At 38.2% G+C, this 22,562-nt stretch overlaps 2 long non-coding RNA genes across 3 annotated transcripts in view; both read right to left on the reverse strand.

The window, feature by feature from the left end:
• Positions 1–244: 244 nt before the first annotated feature.
• Positions 245–22,562, reverse strand: part of LOC143700774 (uncharacterized) — a 238,340-nt gene continuing 216,022 nt past the window's right edge. For both annotated transcript variants that reach the window (XR_013189649.1, XR_013189648.1), the window contains exons 4-5: positions 602–708; positions 245–501 (exon numbers count right to left, since the gene is read on the reverse strand). This is a non-coding gene — a long non-coding RNA (uncharacterized LOC143700774). The remainder of the gene's footprint in view (positions 502–601; positions 709–22,562) is intronic.
• Positions 18,913–21,732, reverse strand: LOC143700941 (uncharacterized). Its single transcript, XR_013189684.1, has 2 exons — positions 21,690–21,732; positions 18,913–19,133 (listed from the first exon to the last, which is right to left on the reverse strand). It is a non-coding gene; the product is annotated as an uncharacterized LOC143700941 (long non-coding RNA).

Raw genomic sequence — 22,562 nt, forward strand, 5'->3', positions numbered from 1 at the left:
ATTAAGCATGACATATCCACCTGTCACACAAAAAAAGCAGCAGCCTTCTTTGAAAATTGACCCGTTCATAAATTCTGAATATCCTTAAATATTTATTTTTAATCATTTATCTTCAGATTATATGTTTTGTAGAATGTTACAAATGTAACAGAAATGTTACAGAAATGTACCGTAATTTCAGAACCATCAAACTAGAAAAGGCACATTTTGCATAGAATGACTGCAATATGTAACTAAAGCTCCTTCTATTTGGAAAACAGCATGGTGTGCTTTTTCAGTGAAATTACAAAAAGACAACACAGCCCTAATAACAGAAGTTTTTATAGTAGGAATGATATATTGCCTATTGTCATAGACAAATCATTTCTCTCCAGGGCACAGACACAACAGAATGCAAGTTTAGTTTTACACATGTAAGATTTTTTCTTTCCTTTTTTTTTTTTAAACCATGCTGCTAGCCGTCTGTTCACGTCTTGCTTCTGATGAGACAGACAAGTCAGCCTGTAAAACCAAGAAGTATTTTTCAATACAGATGGTGGGAAAATATCAGTAAATTTTTTTTAAAGGATGTCGTAAATCTTCCAATATTATTTCACTGTACCTGATCTGGTGTTTAAGTCTAACAGAGATTCAACCTTTTGCTTCTTTTGAGCATTAAAACTTCTGCCATTTCTACCCAAAGCCGAACATTTCTCAAGATCTGTTCCTCTGTGGATATAAAACAGGAGCTGTTACAGTCATTATAATTCTCTTGGAAGATAACAAGGTGTCACTTCCACAATGCAGTTTAGTAACATCTGACACATGCATAGTGGGTTTCTGTTACATCTGGTGTGGGGTTTTACAGTACAAGAGGACAAAAAGTTTGGCAGGTGAGTCATTGAACACTGCAGCCAACACAGAGAGATGGATGGGCAGACACAGAAGTTTTTGGACTTCGCTCGAGGCGTGAATGTGTTTGTAGAGAATGAACTTAGTTCTTTGCCAGGAATCTACTGTCATTCAGCCAACAGACGTTCCATCAAAATCGCTGTTTCCAAATTTATCTGAGAAGAACGTTACTTATGGGTTTCAGGTGGAGACGGGGAAGGTGTGCAGTTAAGGGCCTGGGAATGTTACCCTGTATTTGCCAATCCCAGCTCCGGCCTCTGATGGGCGTTCTGCCAACGGATGGAGACTTCCTGCTGTTTAACAATACATTTTCTACTTTGCTCCATTTTGCCATTATATCATATAAACAAGGTTAATACCCACATTTAATTGAGCCTATGGCCCTAAGATGTGTTTTGGTCGATTGGATCACAAGTATACGAGGGAGATACGTTCCCGTTTATACCTTGTGTTTTAATCCTTCTCTTTTGTCTACTTTCGAAAAACTTCTGTCCTGATTTCTTCGAGGGGAGGGTCCATAGGCGGGTAAATGTATAGGCTTTTTCAGATCTTTCGATCTAATGACATTAGAATGCGCACTTTACATATGAATGCAGCTTGAGACATCGGAAAAACATACGGAGAACAATAGCTTTCGATTCTGCTCTGATAGCTGCAAGATCATGCCGAACATTGTGAGTGTGTGTTAGAAATCATGGTGTGGGAACATTGTGGTTGGTGAGTTTTTAGTCTTTAAACCAAACTTGGGTCTTCAGTCGACAAAGTTTAAATCCCGTCTGGCTAGTGCGCTCCCCATAATGTTCAGGCATTAGGTCAGTAGGCGGAGAGAAGATTTTTGAGAGAAGTCTTTTGTGGCTGTTCGAACGCATTCGACCACCTGAGCGTTTACAATATGAAAGCAATCCGGTGAAATACGCTTTCAACTACCTCTGGTAGTGGTCAAAAGTGGACAAGATCAAAACGTTTTAGACCCTGTTAACACCTGTATTTAGTGTAGTCCACTTGTGATCCAACTGACCAAAACCCATCTTAATACCAGGTGTAAACAGGGCCTATGATACGTGAACTTGCTTACCTGAACTACTTTCTTTACCCAGACATCTCGGAGGCAATCCTGACCCAGAAAACTGTCATCATCTCCCAATGATCGATTTTACACTAGTGATTGCTACGGCACAGCTTAGAAGATAAGAGTGTTATTTGCTAACAAAACTTAAGGCCAGTGCAGTACAAATATTTCTTTTCATTTTTTTAAATATGAAAAAAATCCAGCCCATCCTCAACATTTAAAGTGAGGCAGACAAAGAGATAAAGAGTGAGAGAAGTGTATGAATATTTGAGGACAGCAAGCACTTCACAGACAATGATTTAGGTTGAGCCTCAGTTTATGTCTCTAATTTCATCTCACTTTGGGGGTCCCCGCTCTTTCTTTAGACCTTAAAAAATGTAAAGCCCTTTCAAACATCACCTTGAAAAGAAGGGATTGTGGCTAATTGAGCACTGTAGCAGCGTAATTGGGCCAAAGGACCTATCCACATGAAGAGGGTGACCCTTCTAACCTAGTCCTGAAAAAGAGACAAAGCTAAGGGGAGGGGTAATGTGAGTTAAGGGATTCTCACCCACCCTTCTGGGAGCTTGTTTCACACACACTGCCCAAAGTGGGGCTTAATAACTTAACACGCAGCTATGTTTTTCCTCTTGAGGAGGTTTTCTCCTTAGAACCCCCAACATTCTCCCAGACCTTTCCATAAGGACTCTTAAGAGACCAGCTTAGCCCTGTCCTGATATACTAAGAGGACATATAGGACAAGTACAGATTTCCATGGTGTATACTGTGCAGTTTAGGATGTCTAACAATACATACATTTTTGGTTACACTTTATTTTAAGGTGATGTAGTTACATTGTACTGAGTACTGAGTAATATTAATTAACAACATATTTACTAGAGAGTTACGGTTAGGGTTTGTTTTACGGTTAATTACTTGCAATTATGCATAATTTACTGTTATTACTATAGTAGGTGCATGTTGTAACGTTTAACTGTCATCTTGAAATAAAGTGTTACCCAATTTTTTACCACTTTATTTATAGAAACAGTGTGAAAGTAGACAAACCACAATCGGCATGAGTGGCACCATGTAACGTGCCAAAGTACAGGCTCTAACAACCATATTTTATTTACGTATATATATATATATAGTTGCAGCACCTCTGTTCCCAGTCTGTCAGCAATGCTTTGGGGTGCGTGTCCTGTACAACGATGTAACTCACTGCTCAACCGCCATGTTACAATGCATTGTTGTAGAATCTAAAAAGCTAATCATGACTGTTCCCTGAAACCAGCCGCACGCACTGATCTATTTAAATGACTGGATTGGTCATTGCATTCTAAACTGCCAGCAGGCGGCGAAGCCACAGGAACTATTCGAGGGCCATATTGGAATTCAGTACCTACAGAGGGCATCATGGACTGACAGCCAAAACCTTGACCTAAAAGGACCCGGTTTGCAGCGTTTTAGTCGCACAGGGTTCGTTTTAATATATATGTGCGTAAATTAATTGTTACTTTGGATGTTATCAGTTTTTTTAGCCTATATGTATATATTATATTGTATTATATAGCGACTTAAATCAGGGCTGCAAACTCTCACCCAATTGACACTGTTCTCACACCACGTCCATTTTCTCACACAGTGAAAAAACATCTCTCTTTAAAGCAAAACTTTCTCTCTCTTACACACATATCTAAGCCACTGGTGAGGACGTTCAAAAGGGTGTCTAATACAAACATGGATGAAGGCTACTGACACAAATAGGCTCATGTCTGTCAACCACAGGATCTCATAGATGACACTTTGGATGTCGATCATGGAAAGATCACGACATTAGAAATAATTCTCATGGAGCAGCCCACGAGTATCATCTTGATAAGTAATTGCTTATGAATATAACAGACACAGAGATCACGAGCCACAAACATTTCACCAGAACATAAAGAGGTTGTGTCCCAACAAGAGGTGGTCCGCCTTGTCTCTACATGGTTGCCAAAAGAGTAAATGCAGAAGTGTTGATCAGCGATTTCACACGCATAAAATGTGGCCTAGTGCCACAATGAAATCACACCATGCTAACATACAGACATATAACCATACGCACTTAATCGACGCGAGTCACCAGGACACTGCGTTCTGCCCTTGACTCCAGCGGCTCCTCAACAGTCTGCCCTCCTGATGACAGCCTGGCAGCAGCTGGCCAACACTTCCTCTCTGTGCTGAGCCCACGCTGGTCCTGCATCAGGCCTACACTAATGACAGCAGCTTCAAGTGATTACAAGCAACAGGCCTCATTGTTCTGTTTGCCCCTGCTACCTGCCAACCCACTGCAGGTCCTCGCTCATTAATTCCAGCCGTCAGATGGCTGCTCGTCCTCTCAGATGGGACTTTGAAATCAGCCAGTTTTAAGGACACACATGGCAGAAGAGATGGGCTTAATGACACAGAATGAAGTCTTCACTTTACTTTACTTCACTAAACTTCACTTTCACTTTATTTTGATGGTCCCTTTAACACATTCTGTTGACTATAAGTAAAGTTGCACCTACATGCATACTAACTCCCATTAGAGTGTTAGTAGAGTATTAGTAGACTGGTAGGGTTTGGGTTAGTGTTAGTTGACATGTAGTTGCAAAGTTACTAATAGTCAGTAGAATATCTGTTGGAGGAGCATCACAATAAAATGTTAGCAGATAATAATCATACAGTCTACTAATACTCTACTGAGAGCTAGTTGACATGTAGTTGAAAATTTACTTATAGTCCATAGAATGTTCAAAAGGGACCATCAAAATAAAGTGTTACCAAAAAATCTTACAGTCCTAGTTTCAAACAAATTTGAGGAAGGCTAAAGCTGACCAACTTTCTTTGGTATTATTTATTTTTGTTCTATACAACTATTTACTATAATGGACAATGTCCATTATATTACATTACATTCTTACATTACATTACATGATATATTGTTCATTTTTTTTTATTATTATTATTGGTGGTTGGTTGCAAACCGTGATTCACTACCATTCAAAGGCTTGAACATATTATTAAAAATTGAAATTAATACTTCTATTCAGCAAGAACATATTAAAATCAGTAGTAATGTATTACATTTATTAAATTGATCAAAAATAGTTCAAAAGAATAAAAAAAAACACTTTTATTTAAAAAAATTCTACTTTCAAAAACAATACACATCTCAATAATAATATGACAAATATATTGGGACAGACATTTTATTATTTATATAAATTAATTTTTTTTAAAATATTTTTACTGACTGTCACTTCACTGCATGTTCAGTCACATTTAAAAATCCTCGACCTTCCTGAAAGGACAGAACATATGGGCAGTGTATATTTAAAACCTATCATCATTTATTCAAAGGGTCAAATGATGAATAAGTCATAGATTTAAAGAAAAACAAAATGATTTGGGTAAGAGTGTGCTTTTTTAAGGTGAGGTCAACTTTCAGTAGCACAGGGTATCATGTTAAGAGAGTTGCACACGGACTGCCGGGCAGAAAAGTTTGTTGGTAAGTGTCTCATATGTGAATTCACTCATCTGATCTCATGTGGAGGCTGAAGCCACGCTCCTGTCCACCCTGATTTGTAAGCTCAGAGGATCACTCAGCACAATGTGCTGTGATGTCTGAACTGGTCTGACTCATCCATATTATCATAGACATTGACATATTTTGCTAACAACAAAAAACAAGAAACTGATGATAACCTAATTATAGAAAGTGATAGAAAAACAAGCATTAGTGACTTTAGTAAATGCTATATTTTGTTAACCATTAAAAAGACAATGTTGTCTTTGTCTGCACCAATCCTTCAAAACATCACGTGACATTGTATTGATGATAAACTCTCCACTCTGAAATAGCAGGCAAGCATTTTTGAAAGGGCACTAATTTGTTCTTGCTAAATTCACAATGCTTTTGGCTCATACACAAATCGTGTACAGTTTCTTTTCCTTTGCTCTGCCCTGAAATAAGACTAAGCCCATTGTCTCATGGGATAGACCCAGAAGAATTGATTTAATGCTTCAAAACCAATATGACACCAAGGCCAAATGAGCAATGCTAAGTGGGTCATTTTTCCTGCCTGCCTTAAAAACAGATTGACATGGGTTACCATGCCTACAAAATACAGTGGAGAAAGAAAGAAAGAATGAATGAATGAATTAATTAATGAATTAATTAATGAATTAATGAAAGAATGAGAGAGACTGGGACTAGTTGTCTCAATGGCATTATCTCGATTTTTTATCTAGGTTTGAATCAAAAGTTTAATTATAAAACATCTGGGATTATCTGGTTCTGTTGATTGGAAAGACCTTGGTCAAAGACCCTGTAAATGTAGCCCTGTAAAATTTTTAAATTATGCTTAAAATCATTCAACAGCCTTTTAAAAGACAGTTACCTAGTACCTCCATGACTCTACTAGTCATATTTTAAGAAAGGCTTTATACAACAGGTCATTGAACAAGTATGTAAATAAGTGTCCCAAAGACTAACTTTTTTATTTGTGGAACACCTTGAATTCATTATCTGCCATTGTTAGTTCAAGCCTTTGTTACTAATTCAAAAACAGTACGTTAGAACTAGCAATGACGGCTTGAGCTGTTTCTGAGATGCAACACGATTGTATAAAATTGGTTTCATAAAACAGTTCTATAAATAAGAAGTTAATATTGTGTAACTGTTTTTACCAAAGAGAGTGGTTCCAAACAAAGCCAGAGATGATTATTTAGTTTCTGAATAATTCAATGTTTTTTGCACAAATCGATTGGGTAAATGATTCAATGACTAGTTCATAAAGGCAGTCACTTGTTTTGTTCACAAAATAATTAGCGGTTTTGGATACATTGAATGAGTGAATAATTCAATGACTCATTTGATTGGTTCTTAAATAAATCAGCGGCTATATCTGAAATCACCCCCTATACCTTCATTCACTATTTCCCACATTAATCCACTAATATAATCCATCCTGAAGGAGTGAAAAGGGAGTGAAACAATTCAGACACTGAGTGCGTTGTAATGATGGTGGATAATCTTCGGCCAAAAAACAGGAATTAATTTAACGCATCCCTCACAGTGCATGGGTATTCACCAGCAAATGAGTGTACATTGGCTGGACACTCATTATTGGAGTATAAAATATAATGTATGTATAATGTCCACTATGGTGACATTATACCTTATATTGAACACCACTACAAATGGCTGTCCCTTCGAATTAATAAGTGTATGGGGGCAGCCTTTTTGAATGAATCGGTTGGATGAATGACTAAATTTATTCGGACACCAAAAAGAAAAAAATATTTTATCTACTTTATCTAATAAAATGTTATATATAGTTTAAAGCTGATGTTATATGTTTTTATTGGCAACAATTTTAGAAATGTTATTTGTAGTCATGATTATGAGGGATACTCCAATACAGGAATATTAAAATAAATACAAACTGCCAAAAAATAAATAAAAACAAAACAGTATTTATCAATGCACAATAAGTATAAATATACAGTTGGTGCGAAACTGTTTACATGCATCAAATATGATTGTGCATTTCTTAATCTCCAAAATATGCACAGCAAATGTCCTGTTTTAATGTTATGACTGTGTGAGTGTGAAAGCATGTACATGCGTTGTGTGTGACATGTTTCACCCCAGATTGTGGTGTTGGCCTTGTAGTGGCCAGTGGTTAAACCACAGTAGCAGAAAGGTTAATACATATAGCACATGTTGCCTTCCCCAACAGGTGGTGCGAAGCACTCAACGGCTCTCAGCATTCCTGCCTCTCTATGCTGGTGGCCCCTGGTATTCCAGGATTTACACTGCCTCCCCACCCTTCCGACTGCACAGGCCTGACTGACAAGCTAATCGTTGGGCTGGGATCCCCTCAGCTATTGATTCCACTGCAACACAACACCTCCCAGTCAATGAAACTGCAATATAATGGTTGAGCTGCGAAGAAAAGGGGAGGATTAGCGCGTCGAGCAACTGGAAGAAATGTGCTGCTGCCGCCTCCGCTGCATATAAGGCTTCACTCCTCCTTGCAGCTGCTAGTAGGTAGAAACAGGGCGGCACAAATAAAGTGACGGGGAGACATAGAAATGCTGGAAAAAAAAGTGTCTCAGAGGGTAGTGGCTAAGACAGGCAAGTTATTAAAAGCCACAAAGCGGAGCCCATGCTGGGTGCGGAGAAACAGCCACGGTGCAAAAGAAAGCACATTTGAAAGGATGGGGGTGTGCTTCTAAATTGTTCTAATCCTTTGAATGTTTTATTTTGCTGGGTTTTGTAGTTTAGCAACATTAGCCTGAGAGGAGAGACCGGCGGCACCTTGTTCATAGTGACCACACAGCACATCATAGTCCATAAGAGACGGGGGGGGGGGGGTATGCACACACTCAAATAGTGTAGGTTCTCACATTTCGGACTAATTTGACTTTTCAGGCTTTTTACTGTGCTGCCTGAGCTGCGTACAGCTGAGCAATGGCTATCGATTCAAGTTGAGGAAAAAAAAAAAGTAACAGCAATTAGTGGCTTTATTGTTCCAGTTCCAGTGTTTCAGCCAACGATCCAATTTCTCTTTTGTTTGCACACTTAATTAAAACAAATCTGTTACATATCTCTCAGGGATCAGTGGCTGTTTCCAGCGACTTAGTAAGTCGATGCAGTAGTGACGATGAAAAATCCATATTTTCAGGCATCAGTGCCATAGGGAGTCATTCAAAACCAGCTGAATATTGACACAATCAACCCGTCACTAAAACACTTTCCCTAAGGGACAGGTGAATTATGTTAACATCTGAAACTGTTCATCTTAGGAATTTCTTGTCTTAAAAACAACAAGAAAAAGGTATTTCAGGAAAGATTAAACAAGTTGATACTTTGAAAAAGAGACAGAGCGACTGTTAAGTTATTGAGTTTTAAAAGTGACACAAAACACATGACCCCTTGGCCTTTTTCCCCCAGGTTCCCTCTGTAATACTTAAGATATTGCTCAACTTTGAGGTTTTAAGCTTCTCTCCCTCTGGGCAGCTTTTATGTGCAATAATGTGTGTGCACTTCTGTTACTCGACTACATGACCTATTAACAAAATGTATGGTTGATCAGTTCAGCTGAAATTTGCAAAAACAAAATGATTGTGGATGCTCGTGTTCTGCACGGTAACTTCAAATGATGTGTTCTCCAACGCATCTTTTAGCAATTTTGTTTTTATGCCTGCTCTGTTAAACACAATGGCTGTATAGTCCGTAACACTTCATCTACCCAGAGGGCTACATAAAATCTCAAAGTCATTCAATAGAAGGATCCAATACCATTGTTTTATCTATAGCACTTGGTTTTATTTCGGCCTTTATTGGGCTGACTGTGGTACGTCCCGTAAAAATTGTGGAATTGAAGAGCGGACAAAGAGCAAGTTTCAAACTAAGTCAAGCAATTGATATCCAACATCTTTTCAAACTTGTGCACAAACATAATATAAATATACTCTGGAATGAATGTAAATAAACCTCATTAACATCTCAAGTTTACCAACTTTAATGTATAGACCTGATATAAAGATTAAAAACCATAAAACAAAACGTCTGACACTCAAGTTCAGAGCATGCTCATATCATGATTCCTGCATGACATTTATAGTGCCAGAGCTTGTTAAACAGCGAAATCTGAGCCAAAGTTTACTGACTGGTCAACTTTGTTTGGCTCATTACTCCATACAAGAACCTAGCGAGAATTTCGTTCACCGTAGTCTCACGCTGACATTTCCAGATATCTTTAACCAATCTCAGCAGTGTCATCAGCCTGTTTCTGTCATTATTTGATTTATTTTTTGTATATTTCATAGAGTACCATAAAGTTGGTTAATTGATTTTTCAAAAGAAAACCTAAATTGCCAGCAGAGGTCAACAAATGAAATAGTGGCGTTTGTGCACACACACACACACACACACACACACACACACACACACACACACACACACACACACACACACACACACACACACACACACACACACACACACACACACACACACACACACACACACACAGTCTCTAATAACAAAGTCCATTCTATTGGTGACATTTGCAACTTGATACCTCTATACAGGGTAAAAATGTAATTGGCACGAGAAGGCCTCTGCATAAAAATAGAGGGCTAGTGTCACGGCAAATGTCAAAGGTTTGACCTCCCTCACCCTCCACACAGCCGGCCAATCCTGATGACTTCTGACCACCCCTAGAGCCATAACTGTGGCTTTAGGCATGCCAGGCCCTGATTGGTCATCATGCCATTCTTCTGAGTGACATGTAAAGGCATCATGGAGGAGGAGTAATGACCTTTACTCTATAGTCACATCTCACCAACAATGTCATGCTGTCAAGAAGCTGTCCGTCTTCGTGGAGACATGTTTATAGAAAGAGAGGAGTTAACTGAAATTTTCTTCATTTGATGTTTCATTTTAGGGACAAAAGCTTTGACAGCTGACAGCATTACTAAAAGGGTTGAATTTGGGGGCTTATAACTAGGGACAAATTCTGGATTTGTTTCTCAAAAACAATTGTAAGCAAACTTCTTTAAGCAAACTATTTTACTATATATAAAACCCTTAGACATCAAAACAGCATTATTTATCTGCTCCAGCAGCATATATGATAACGCCTCTTTATACCACAGAGAGTTAAGTAAATATTACTGTGGTGATGTCATGTTTGATGACACAGCCTTGACTCTAAACATCCACATGTATAGAGCTTCTTAAATGGGGTTGGACCTCTGTGCTGTCCAGACATGACCTGGAAAGACACATTTCTTCCAGGTCAGTGTGTGGCTATTCCCTCTTGACTTGCTCAGTAAGCAAAGCGCTCTTTCACACGGCCTAATTGCTATACAATATAACTGCACTAATTATTATGTACATAATATTTGTATGAACGCAAAATCTAAAGAGTGGAAGACATTTACACAAGGCAGCGGATGAAAAGAGTCCAAGATGAGATCAGAGGCCTGGTTAAAAGGTTCAAGCCATCTTCCAGAACCTTTAAAGGTTCTCACACAGAACGTGCGGGTCAGTCAATAAAGCATGTACAAAGAAAAAAAACTTTCTTTTCCCAGCCCTTCACTCAGAAAACAGGCACTTCAGCGATAAAGCTGAAGGCAGTTATTACATGGTGACTTTTAATACAGAAGCGATTTGCGGTCGCCAAAGCCCAGGCCTGCCCCAGGCGAGCCTCGTGCACTGCTGTTCTAATGGGACCAGTTTGTTGACTGTCAAGATAATGGAGAAATCAGTAGCAGACGGGCCGAGCACCGTAAATAGCAGAGGTAATTAGAGAGCCTGTCACAAATCCAGGAAGGTTTGATGTTCTTGGTGGTGTAAGAGAGGAAAAAAGGTAACAGGTACCAAAAGTGATGACACACAATAAACGTTTATGGGGCCAGTCTTCTGGATGTATTACAGGCCAGTTGACAACTAATGACAAAGGCTTCCGTTTTCTTGATTACTTAAGAGGTATATATCACACTGATTTTGTGCCATAAACATAATTTAGTTTTTCATTACCATTTTCTAATATTAAACAACATCTTTTGATGCTGAAGACTTCCAAGTAACACTTCCTTTGCTATAGAGTAACTGAGCTGTGCTGCATTTAGTTTCACACAGCCACAAATTTGATTGGCAGAGAATTCCTATATTGCTATTCTGACCAAGAACCGCCCGATTAGACAGGAAGAGACCCACATGACTGACATGTAAAGCGACCAACCACAGTTTTTTTTTGTTTTTTTTGCAACCCACAAAATGTATTCAAATGTGTCACCTCCATCCCAAAAGGAAAATAAATAAATACATTATTTCACAGACCTAAATGAAATACGCATTTAGTTCACTTGATACTAAAAGTCTAAAACAAAACTACCAGACTACGGGGCCATTAACAAGACAAAAAATTTAAAAAACTTTTTTATGCGCTTGGTCACTCATTTACACAACACAACAGGTTTTGAAGTGCATGTTTTTGTAAAATTATACCATTATCATTTCTAGCTACAAAAACACAAATTTGTGCCTGTGTATTACGTGTTCAGTCTATAGGTGTGTAGTGTTTCTTAAAGTGACATCACCCACTACTGGCCGGGCAGCATAATAAAGCGTTTTTTAGTAGTTGAATCGTGCAAAGGAAAAACTTTTCTCTTTCAAGTTCATCGTTGTCAAGTAAACATAAGCTACCCTAACACTAAACTTCTAAACTTTGACAAATTCAGTGATTCCTCAAACAGCGCTTGTAGTTCCCTCTTAACACAACCTCTTCATTTTAAGAAAGATTGATTAAAAACAAAAACTAAAAAACAATAAAAAACTGTGCACTGGCTCTTCAAGGTATGCCGTCCGAACAGCTGATAAAAAAACCCGAATTTTTTTTTGACCAAACAAAAATGATTAATAACTACACTCAAACATGGTCCCTAAAGTTAAGCTGCATAAACTAGGTCAGCCGGATCCGGGAACACTTCTGGATGTACTCATTACATCATAAGAAGAATGGCATCTATGCTAATATTAGTCTGTCTGTTTATCCCAAGGTTTATCGTAGTCAGCCGGATCCGGACCATATCCAGATCAGATGGAGGACTTGCGCCTAAACACGACCACAACGCATCCCTGAAGTGTCAGCAAAGATTGTGTCAACTAGACTCTCACCTGTGAAGTCCTCATCGACACGAAAACCTGTGGCACTGATCCTCAACAAACCCGTCTCCATACCGACGTGATGACTCCGATATTCAACCAGATGGAACTAGATAAATCTTCTGAATGTTCCAATCCAATCTGACTTCTGACCTGTAATGCTTGCCTGAATCATAATCATACACTGTTCGTTCGTTGACCAGAGGAGAACTGTTTTGGTTCCTTGCCACTGCCGCCTTTAGCTTTTGGCTTGCTTAGTTGCGGACAGCAATATTTTTGACTATATTTTTGGCATTGACACCATTGAATGAGAAGTGAACTGAGCTGGACAATGACATCACTGTTTTCTCCAGATGCTGTATAGATAAATTAACTAAATTAATAACTTTTTTACAACAGAAAGGAACCATCACTGAATTTACAAAAGCTGGACTATGACACTATTTTCATCTAGAACTGCTGCACACCCGAAACAAACTTTCTTATATAATTTGCCTGTAATCACTGTAAAGCTGCTTTGAAACAATATGTATTGTAAAAATCACTATATAAATAAAGATGACTTTACTTGACTAAATAGCATACATGGTTCACCACACCTACAGTACCAAGATTTAGAGGCAATTTTCTTCAGTCATTTGAAAGGTGAAAAAGCTTGCACTTTTACTGTGAGCTATATCCCACATGTGACATTAGAGCCTATAACTGTATAACTCGTGGGTATTTTTATATTTGGCAGTCTTTGGATTTATGCCTCCTAAACTATACCTTTTTTTTCCTCTACTGACATTTTACTCAAGAAATGGGACATCCTGCATTATTGTCAATCATTTGCACTCTTTTCAAAAGGAAATGGTAGGATCATTAAAAAGTTTTTTGGATGATCAAATAAAAAAGAAAGAAAGAAAGAAAGAAAGAGACACAAAAAGTAATCCAGCATAACTACTAATGAATGGAAGACTTTGTCTAAATGCAGGACAAAGAGATGCAATGTAACCCTTGTTAGACTGGCAGAACATTAAATATTTTCCATTGATTTTCATATTTTCATCTTGCTGCCTAGTATTTCTGTAAATAGGTGAAGGTTTAGCTCTTACGGGGATTTGCTATTTTCTGTTTCTTTGCCGTGAACCGGAGGTCTGCATAAACAGTGGTTCTCTCATAATATTTTTCAGCCCTCAGCGTTTTCTGGGGCAGGCTCCGTCTCTGGGGATTTTACAGAAATATCCCAAATATCAGAGCATCTGACTCTTTTCCAAGACTTACCTTTGCAGGTTCAAAGTGTTACAAAAAAGTCAACCGAAACTGTTTGACAATTGAAAGCAAGGTGGAATACAATCCAAGAAGCTTGCACTTTTAAAAATGGTTACAGTTAATGCCATGATTGTTTTATATGAAATGAAAGTAATATTTAACATCTAGTTATTTGACAAAGCTGTGCAGTGTTCTTTTTAACTGGACTGTAAACTTAAATTAGAGTCTGCTGTGCTGTATGGCCATGACATAAAAATAGTACTATTATACATTATTGAAGAAAAAAAAGAAAGAAAGAAAGAAAGTCTACGTTCATTTGTAATAATAGCAAAATATATAAAACTCCATTTGACCAAGCTATATTTTCCATTGTAAAAATTGTTTTATGTGCATTGGCTTGCGCTTATCCTGAAATGTGGCCAATTCATGACGTGTAACCTTGTTATGACAGGTAAAATATGTGCTGTGTGTTTCAAGTGAGACGTTTTTAAGAGACAGTAAATAAGCTTTCCAAGGTACGAGTGATCAGACAAATGCTTTCCAAGCATCCAAAAGATATCTTTAAAAGAGCAAACAAATATATAAATGTGTTCATAAATACTTGGTATCTCTTTCAATTAAATCCTTTTTATCTAGTCCTACATGTATAAATACGTTAGCATTTTAATTTTCAAAATAAAATAAATTATACAACTAATAATACAATAAAATAAATTCAAATAAAATAAAAAATATTTATTTCATGTTCTAAATAAATAATCTTCTTCTTGAAACACAAATTTGTTCCGTGATGTGATAAAGTAATAGTTGTGGGATGTTTTCTTTGAGTTGTTTCCTCTCAGTGTCTGTGGCAGTAGGAAGTGCGGGACATATCCTTGCCTTGGCCCCATGGGAAGGAAATGGGCAGAGCTTTGTGCTGTTTGTGACCCCTCCATGAGGAAAGTCATGACTCGACCTTGACGCTCTGCTGACAGCTCTGGGCCTCCACAGCTCAAGAGTAGTCATCACAGGCAGGATGACCGCACACAGACACTCCCAAACACAAATATGTGTGCGGTTTAGCAGTAAAGTGCCTAAACATGTGGTCTCCACCAGATTATCCAGCATATGGAGTCTAGAGATCCTCCCAACCAGCGGAAATGTTCTTTTTGAGAGCATAAACCTTTATCTCTTCATTAAATCAGTTTTAGTATTAACCTATCCAAATAGGTTAATATATATATATAATCCTACAATATAAAAGAAGTTATATTAATTTGTGTATATATACAAGGAAAAGTGGGCTAGTCGTCACACTTACTCTAGTGAATATTTCTCAGGTTAGACTTTTTTTCCTTAAATCAAAAGGGACAAACCTTAGAGTTGTAAAGGTATTTCAAAAATGTATTTAAATTCACAACCACTACATACAAATCCACTTTCTGAGTTCCACACAAACAACTTTCATGTCTGCTGGTGATTCATGTAGACCTGACCCAGGCGACTCATCACAGTCACACATGCAAAGCCAGCAGGTGAAACTTTGCAAATAATTTGACATTGCTTAAATACACTTCTCTGCACTCCAGTTGCTTAAAAGCATTCTTCTTGCTGTAGAGCCATGCAAGACTGCGTCTCAAAAGACAGAACGTCTTTTCATTGGCAAAAGCGTCATTACAGTAGCCAGTGAACTGGATGGCATGCGCTCTCAGTCATGCAACTTTGTTATACCTCAATTCATTAGTTATGTGCTGGTCAATTTTCTTTTCAACAAAAAAATCACCTGCCCAGAACAAATTCCAACCTCTAAAACGTTATTTTATAGCATTTAAAAAAGAATAAGTTTCTTTTCAAATGCATGATGAAAAGTAAAACATTAGCTAAGACTAGTGTACTTAAACTGTGAGTCAGGAAAACTAAAAAACATTCCCCAGTAGATAAATCATGGACTATGAATTCTTTCACCTAAAATCACTTCCTGTAAGCATATGTGCTCCTTAGTCTTTCGGTGAATCCTTCCACGAAAACACGCGTTCACCCAAAACACACACGGACTCTCTCACGCCCACACCCTACAACACATACACAGACACTCTCTCCGCATGCGTTGGATCATAAAGGTAAATGGTGACTCCCCGGATTTACGAGCCCAGAAAATAGGATGAAACCATTTGGATTTTATTATTCCATTTACTCTTCCCCCGGACCACAAAGTGGTTCTGAGAGCCTGTTTTATGTATTCAGCTGCTTTCCCCCCCCTCCACAAGCATGTGGAGCCGCTTAAATAAACCATCAAGCGGAGCCCAGCTGCAACAACAACCGATCGATCGGAGGCAGGTTTCACGTCTGAGCGCTGCGCCGCCAGCACGCTGGCTTCAGCAGGTGGGGTGGGAGTAGTAATTTGCTGCCGAAGGGCTTTTGTGTCTGCCTGACTTCAGAAAAACTGTAACTTCTGCCTCCCCTGATAGATAGCCGTGCAGGCTGATAGAACGTGTGTGTTTGGAAAAGATTCGCTGCTGTATAAACAATCGACTCCCTACCTTCTACAACATCTGGGAACTCTCAAGCGTCAGGGCCCCGAAACAAATAACTGGGGACTAGTTAGTCTCTGATTAGGTTTTAAACAACACATCATGCTCTAAGGAGAGCGCCGTATTGCCTCATCGGAGACCGAAGCAGAGGTCTCAAATAAAATAAAACAGCTACAACTTACAAGCAAGCCTATCGTGCTCTGTTCAAACTATGTTTGCGAGTCTATAATAAGTTACGAAGTACTGTAGCTCCCAGCTTTAATCTGCATAGCTGCTACTAAACAAGTCATATAAAAAGAAAAATGCCAACCATAAAATTCATAGCTTCCATCATCTGCACCTATTAACATGGGGCAGTTTGCAAAGGTCAACATATCTGGCACCCCTGAATTTTTTTTTTTTTCGTCTTTGCTGTTTAAAAATATATTATATAGAGGAATGAAATGATGCAAGCCGGTCTCAAACCTGAGCCTGAGCATCATGGCTCAACATGTCATAATATGTGAGCAAAGAGAGTACATAACGAGTAAAAGAAATGACAGGGAGCAAGGAGCAAACAATATTGAGAAATTATGCGAGCTGGGCTCAAACCTGCAGCGTCCACATGAGCACCCTGATACTACATATTAGAAAGGAAAGAAAGGGGGAAATGAGATCAGAAAGGACCTGAACCAGACTTGAACCTGCATTGTCCACGTGAGCAGCATGGCTCAACATAGTAGAACACATGTGATAAGTGCTTGGTAATGGATCAGAGAGGAGATGAAATAACAGGAAGAAGGAGGGGGAACAAGATTGAGAAATGATGCAAGCAGAACTCAAACCTGTGTCATCCACATGAGCACCATGGCTCAACATATCAAAAAATTTGTGGTAAGCCTGGTTTCACAGATAGGGCTTAGATTAAGCCAAGATTAGGTCTTAGTTCAATAAGGACATTTAAGAAGCTTTTTTAAAAATCTTTTAAAAAAAACATTACTGATGTGCATTTTGAGACAAAACAACAACACAATGTCAATGACATATTTTAAAACAGCTCAGACATGCATTTTAGCCTGGGACTATTCTTAAGCATTGTTTGTGAAACTGGGGGAAAGAGTAAAGGAAATGACTGTTAGAAAGAATAAATGAGATTGAACAGTGAAACCAGCCATATTTGAACCTCCATCATCCAAATGAACACCATGGCTTAACAGATCAGAACACATGTGCTAAACACTAAGTCAAGGCTCTGAAAATAGCACCTGTTATTTAATCATAGAGGAAATGACAGGGTGAAGAAAGGGAATGAGTTTGAGAGATGATGCGAGCCAGACTCGAACCTGCATGGAACACATGAGCATCATGGCTCAACATTTCATAGCACATTTGCTAATTGCTATGTCATAATAGAAGAAATGACAGGGAGAAGGGGCGGGGAGGATGAGATCAAGAAATGATGCAAGCAGGACTCGAACTAGCATTGTCCACACGAGCATCATGGTTCAACAAGTCAGAACATGTGAACTAAAGTAGTATAAAAGAAAGAAAACAAGAGAGAAAGGGGAAAACAAGATCAGGAAATTATATTAGACAAATTTGAATCTGTGTCGTCCACACAAGAAACATGGTCTTGACATATCAGAACACATGTGCTAAGCGCTAGGTCACAGCTCTGAAAACAACACCTTTTATTTAATTTGATAGAGGAGAGGAAAGGAATTGAGGGAGGGAGGGAGGGGGGGGGGGGGGGCAATGACATCAGTTATACCTGAAACAGAGGACAGGTGAACTAAGATAATGCATAAAGAGTAAAGGAAATGATTGGGAGAAGGGGCCAGTCTCGAACCAACATTGTCCACATGAGCACCATTGCTCAACAAAACATGTACGCTAACACAGTACATAAAGAACAATGGATATGGGGAACAAGATTGAGAAATGATGCAAGCTGGACTCAAACTTGCATTGTCCACATGAACGACATGTCTCAACTTATCAGAACATGTGCTTAGCACTAAATCACGGCACTGAAAATTGCAGCTTCCATTTAATCCTGCTTCTCAAACAAACAGCCAGATTCCTCTCCTCCTGTCAGCACTTTTGACTTGTCTGCCTGCTTGTTTAGAACGAGGACTCCCCGCATTATCTCTAATCCCCAACTCTGCCTTAAACTAACGCTTAGATGAATTGAGACTGCGATCTTAACCTTTTTCATGCTTTCAAGTGGAAGACAGAGAACTATCAAAGCATTCCACATTGCATCAGGGATTCCCCATCCTCTCAGCATGCACACCTTTGTAATTTTATCCCACGATGTGTTGTTGTAAACATATGCCGGCCGCCATCAACTGTTTTCTTGCATGGCGGGTGTGTGTGCAACCTTGAAAAACAACAGATGTCTAGTGGGGAATCCATCCGATCAATTCGCATATACTTCATAATAATAAGAATAATAAGAAAAAAACTGATCTAATGACTATTCTAATATCAAACAAATAAACTAATCCTTGATTTTCTGTTCACAGATGCACTTTATTTTGATTGGAGCACCTGCCATACAATTAAGCAGAAAGCTGTCTGCGCTTGTGAAGCATTGTGATGTGGATTAATCCATTCTTGATACAGTACGCTGTGGCTGCTCCTCTCCAGCAGGGAAGCATTAGTTGCCGTGTCTTTCGGCTCCATGATTAATCTGTGTATCCCTGCTGCCTCTTCAGCGCGCCCGCTTGACTTACTGAGAACAGATAAGGTGTGGTGAGTTAACAGAATCTCTGCCTGCTCTCCAAGAGACCAGAGTGCCGTTACTTACTCTGGCGCTTATCCAGAATCTCTCTCTTACTGCTTTCCTCTTAGACTGATGCGTTATACTTAATGCTTATATGTTAGTGGGAGCTGGTAAGATTGCTTAAACAATTGTGTTATAGTTTGTGTTCATTACAAGTTCAGCTCAGTCAACATCATTTGTGGCATACATGTTGATCACTAAAACGTGTTTTAAATAAAAGTCTGGGTTACACATGCAGTGAGGCACTTAGTTACCATGAAAGTGAAACAGGTCAATCTATAAACGTACAAATGTTCACTGTTTCAATAGAGAAGACAAACAATGTAAACAATATGCATAACATGATTTCAAAGTAAAAAAAAAAAAATCTTTATAAAGTTATATGTATTTTACAACTTCATTGGCATGGCAACACAATGTCAAATTGTGATTTGACATTGTGTTGACATTGTGCAAACACAACTGTAAAAATTATGATTTGAAAAGATAATAATAATTATTATAATAATTAATATATTTGTATTAATTATTTTTAATATCATCATCATGGTCATCATTATTATTAAAACAATAATACATTTAAAAATAAGATTTTGTTTTATTATTTATTTTAATACATTTTTTAAATAAGTTTAAAAATAGTTTAAACAGATTTACTGTACAAGCTTTTGTACAATTATAATTTCACAAAGAGCTTTGCAGATCACACAAACAAAATAATTTGTATAAAATGTCATTATTATTATTAATACTAAAATAATATTATTTAAAAATTAGTTTGAAAAGAAGATTTAGTGTACAAGCTTTTATAAAATTATAATTTTCACAGGCAGATTTACAGACCACACCAAAACTATAGTAAGTATAAAGTATAAAAATTTGTTTTAAGAATTACTGCACAAGCTTTAATAAAATCATAAACCTCACATTTCTGCTTTTTTACAATTTTTCCCTTTTTTGTTTGTAAAGAAAACAAAGGTTTTTTGTTGTTGTTGTGGTAATCAACACTGTGCCACAAATGCTGTCAACTGGGCTTAACTTGTATTGAACCCTGACTCTTCCTTTGAGAAGGGCTGTCCAAATGTGTGCGAATACACACGCACGCGCAGACACACACACTCATCCACAACTGAACTTTTGCACCGCTCTTCAGAGCCTGGAAAGCCCCGCCTCCTGCATAAATACACACACCTCTGTGCACACAAACACATCCAGTTCCGAGACAATTTAAGCCAATTACAGTGCGAGGGCAAATGGTTAACCTCCATAATATACATTTCCCAGCCTCCAGCCCCCTGCACTTGCCTGTCATCCCCACAGCAGAGTTATGCACCGCAGACGGGTGTCCCGGGCGACCTGGTTAGAGTTGGCTCAATTCATTAAGCCGGGGCCCGTGCACAGGCCCGAGTTCACACGGTGAAGGCACTTGCAGCAAACAGCTGCCACACATTCCTGATGGGAGGGCCAGGCAGATGTCCAAGGACAATCAAAGGGAGAGGCAGGGGAAAGTTTACGATCTAGCGTTTGCCAGGGCCTCAATGAGCTGCCTCTCCATCCCCTCCTTAAAGACAGGGTGCAGCTGGTGAGACTCAAGGCGCTGTCCTGGCCAGGCTCTCTCTCTCTCTCTCTCTTTCTCTAGCACAGCCTATCCTAGCCCGAGAAGACTGTCAATATCAACTGCCTCTTCAGCTCCGCAGTACGAGTGCAGAAGTGGATGGGTAGCCTCTTTGGCACTGCCAAAAGCAACATGGGCCAAGAGGGTGAGTACAAAGATGAAAGTAGAGCTTCACACCCAGACACAATACGACTGCCCACACTGAGCTCAGGAGAATGGCACTTTTGTTAAACTCTCTCCAGATCCTTGGGATATCCATCTTGTATTATTACAAGTGGCATCATGTAGCCTTTTTATTTACAGCATTAACTGTGGCATTTCTTCTTGAACTGACATAGAGATGATGAGGGCATGCAAACAAATTTTTTTTCGAACTCATAATACAATTATATAATAAAAATAAATGTATATAAACTTAATACAAAAACATATATTAGATAAATTAATTAATATTTGCCAAAACCTGTTGCACTGTACACATGCTCAGAATAAATACAAGAGCTGTTGGTGTGCTCTGAGTCATGCCCTGATTCCAATTTAAATATTTGAGTGCAAGAAAGACATTAAATATTACATTAGAAATTAAATATAAACTTATAGTAATTTTAAAATATACTAATAATAATAATTTAAGATTATATATATTTATACTATATATATATATATATATATATATATATATATATATATACATCAATTAAATAATAATAATTGGACAAAAATTCATTAAATATATTAAATTAGAGATAAGATATTAAATATAAACATTCTCTTATAATATACAAATATAATATATCTATATATATATATATATATATATTCAAAATTATAATTTTTTAAGACAAGTAATAAATAATTATATAAAAATGTTTTGTGTGTGTGTATCTCACCTATGGCACTGAGTCAGTCAGAACTGCTACTGGTGTCTCATCTAAAAAAAATAACAAAAATAAAAACCCTGTAAGATAAACATTATTGTGTGTTAAACCATCAGTGAGTGAGTCACAATATAGTATTATTTAAGTTTGGTAGAGTTTCTTTCACAACAAAGTAAACTGCCCTTCATTGACGGATGAATCTTTACTTGAATTAGTCTGATGACACCACTGAATAAACTCTTACTTGTAAAACGTTCACCAATCAACATGGGATAATACTGCAATGTAGTTTTGGCTTCACCTTGGCTTACCCTCTGCTTTATCCCCCAAACTTGCACGCCACTGACTGGATGCTACGTGTGTTTGCACTCTTAAATTCCTCATTACACAAAGATTAACAATGCATAGAAAGCTCTAATAGCGAGGAGCCAAGTCTCAACCCCATAGAGGCCCTTAGCAGTTTCTCTTACTGAAACAGCATGTGCCTCGCTTCCAAACTCTCCGTTCGCCAGGCCATATCCTTTTATTTGTGGGCATAAAAATGTAAAAATATAAAAAATGCAAACAATGTTTTATCAACAATTTTGTGCATAGGCACTTTGTTTTTAGTCAGAGTACGACTATAGGATTTTAATTAAAGGCCTTTCAAGGAAAACTAATCAAAGCCACACATGATCCCCAAAAACTGTACTTTAATTGAGCGATAACCGCTTGTCGTCATCGTTGGTTCTAGGCCGCTTTGCAAAATATTTCTGTGAAGAATCCCGCAAGAACAAAATAGAGACATTGTGAAAGGAGGCTTGTCTCCAGCTCTATTGGACAGAGAGGAGTCAAAGGGAGAGACCCCACTGGATTTCAAAAGAGGAGTGACAGCTCGTGAAATCC

The sequence above is a fragment of the Siphateles boraxobius genome, unplaced genomic scaffold (assembly GCF_051911475.1).
Source record: "Siphateles boraxobius isolate OS27281-9 unplaced genomic scaffold, OSU_SipBor_1 32, whole genome shotgun sequence".
Lineage (NCBI taxonomy): Eukaryota > Metazoa > Chordata > Actinopteri > Cypriniformes > Leuciscidae > Siphateles > Siphateles boraxobius.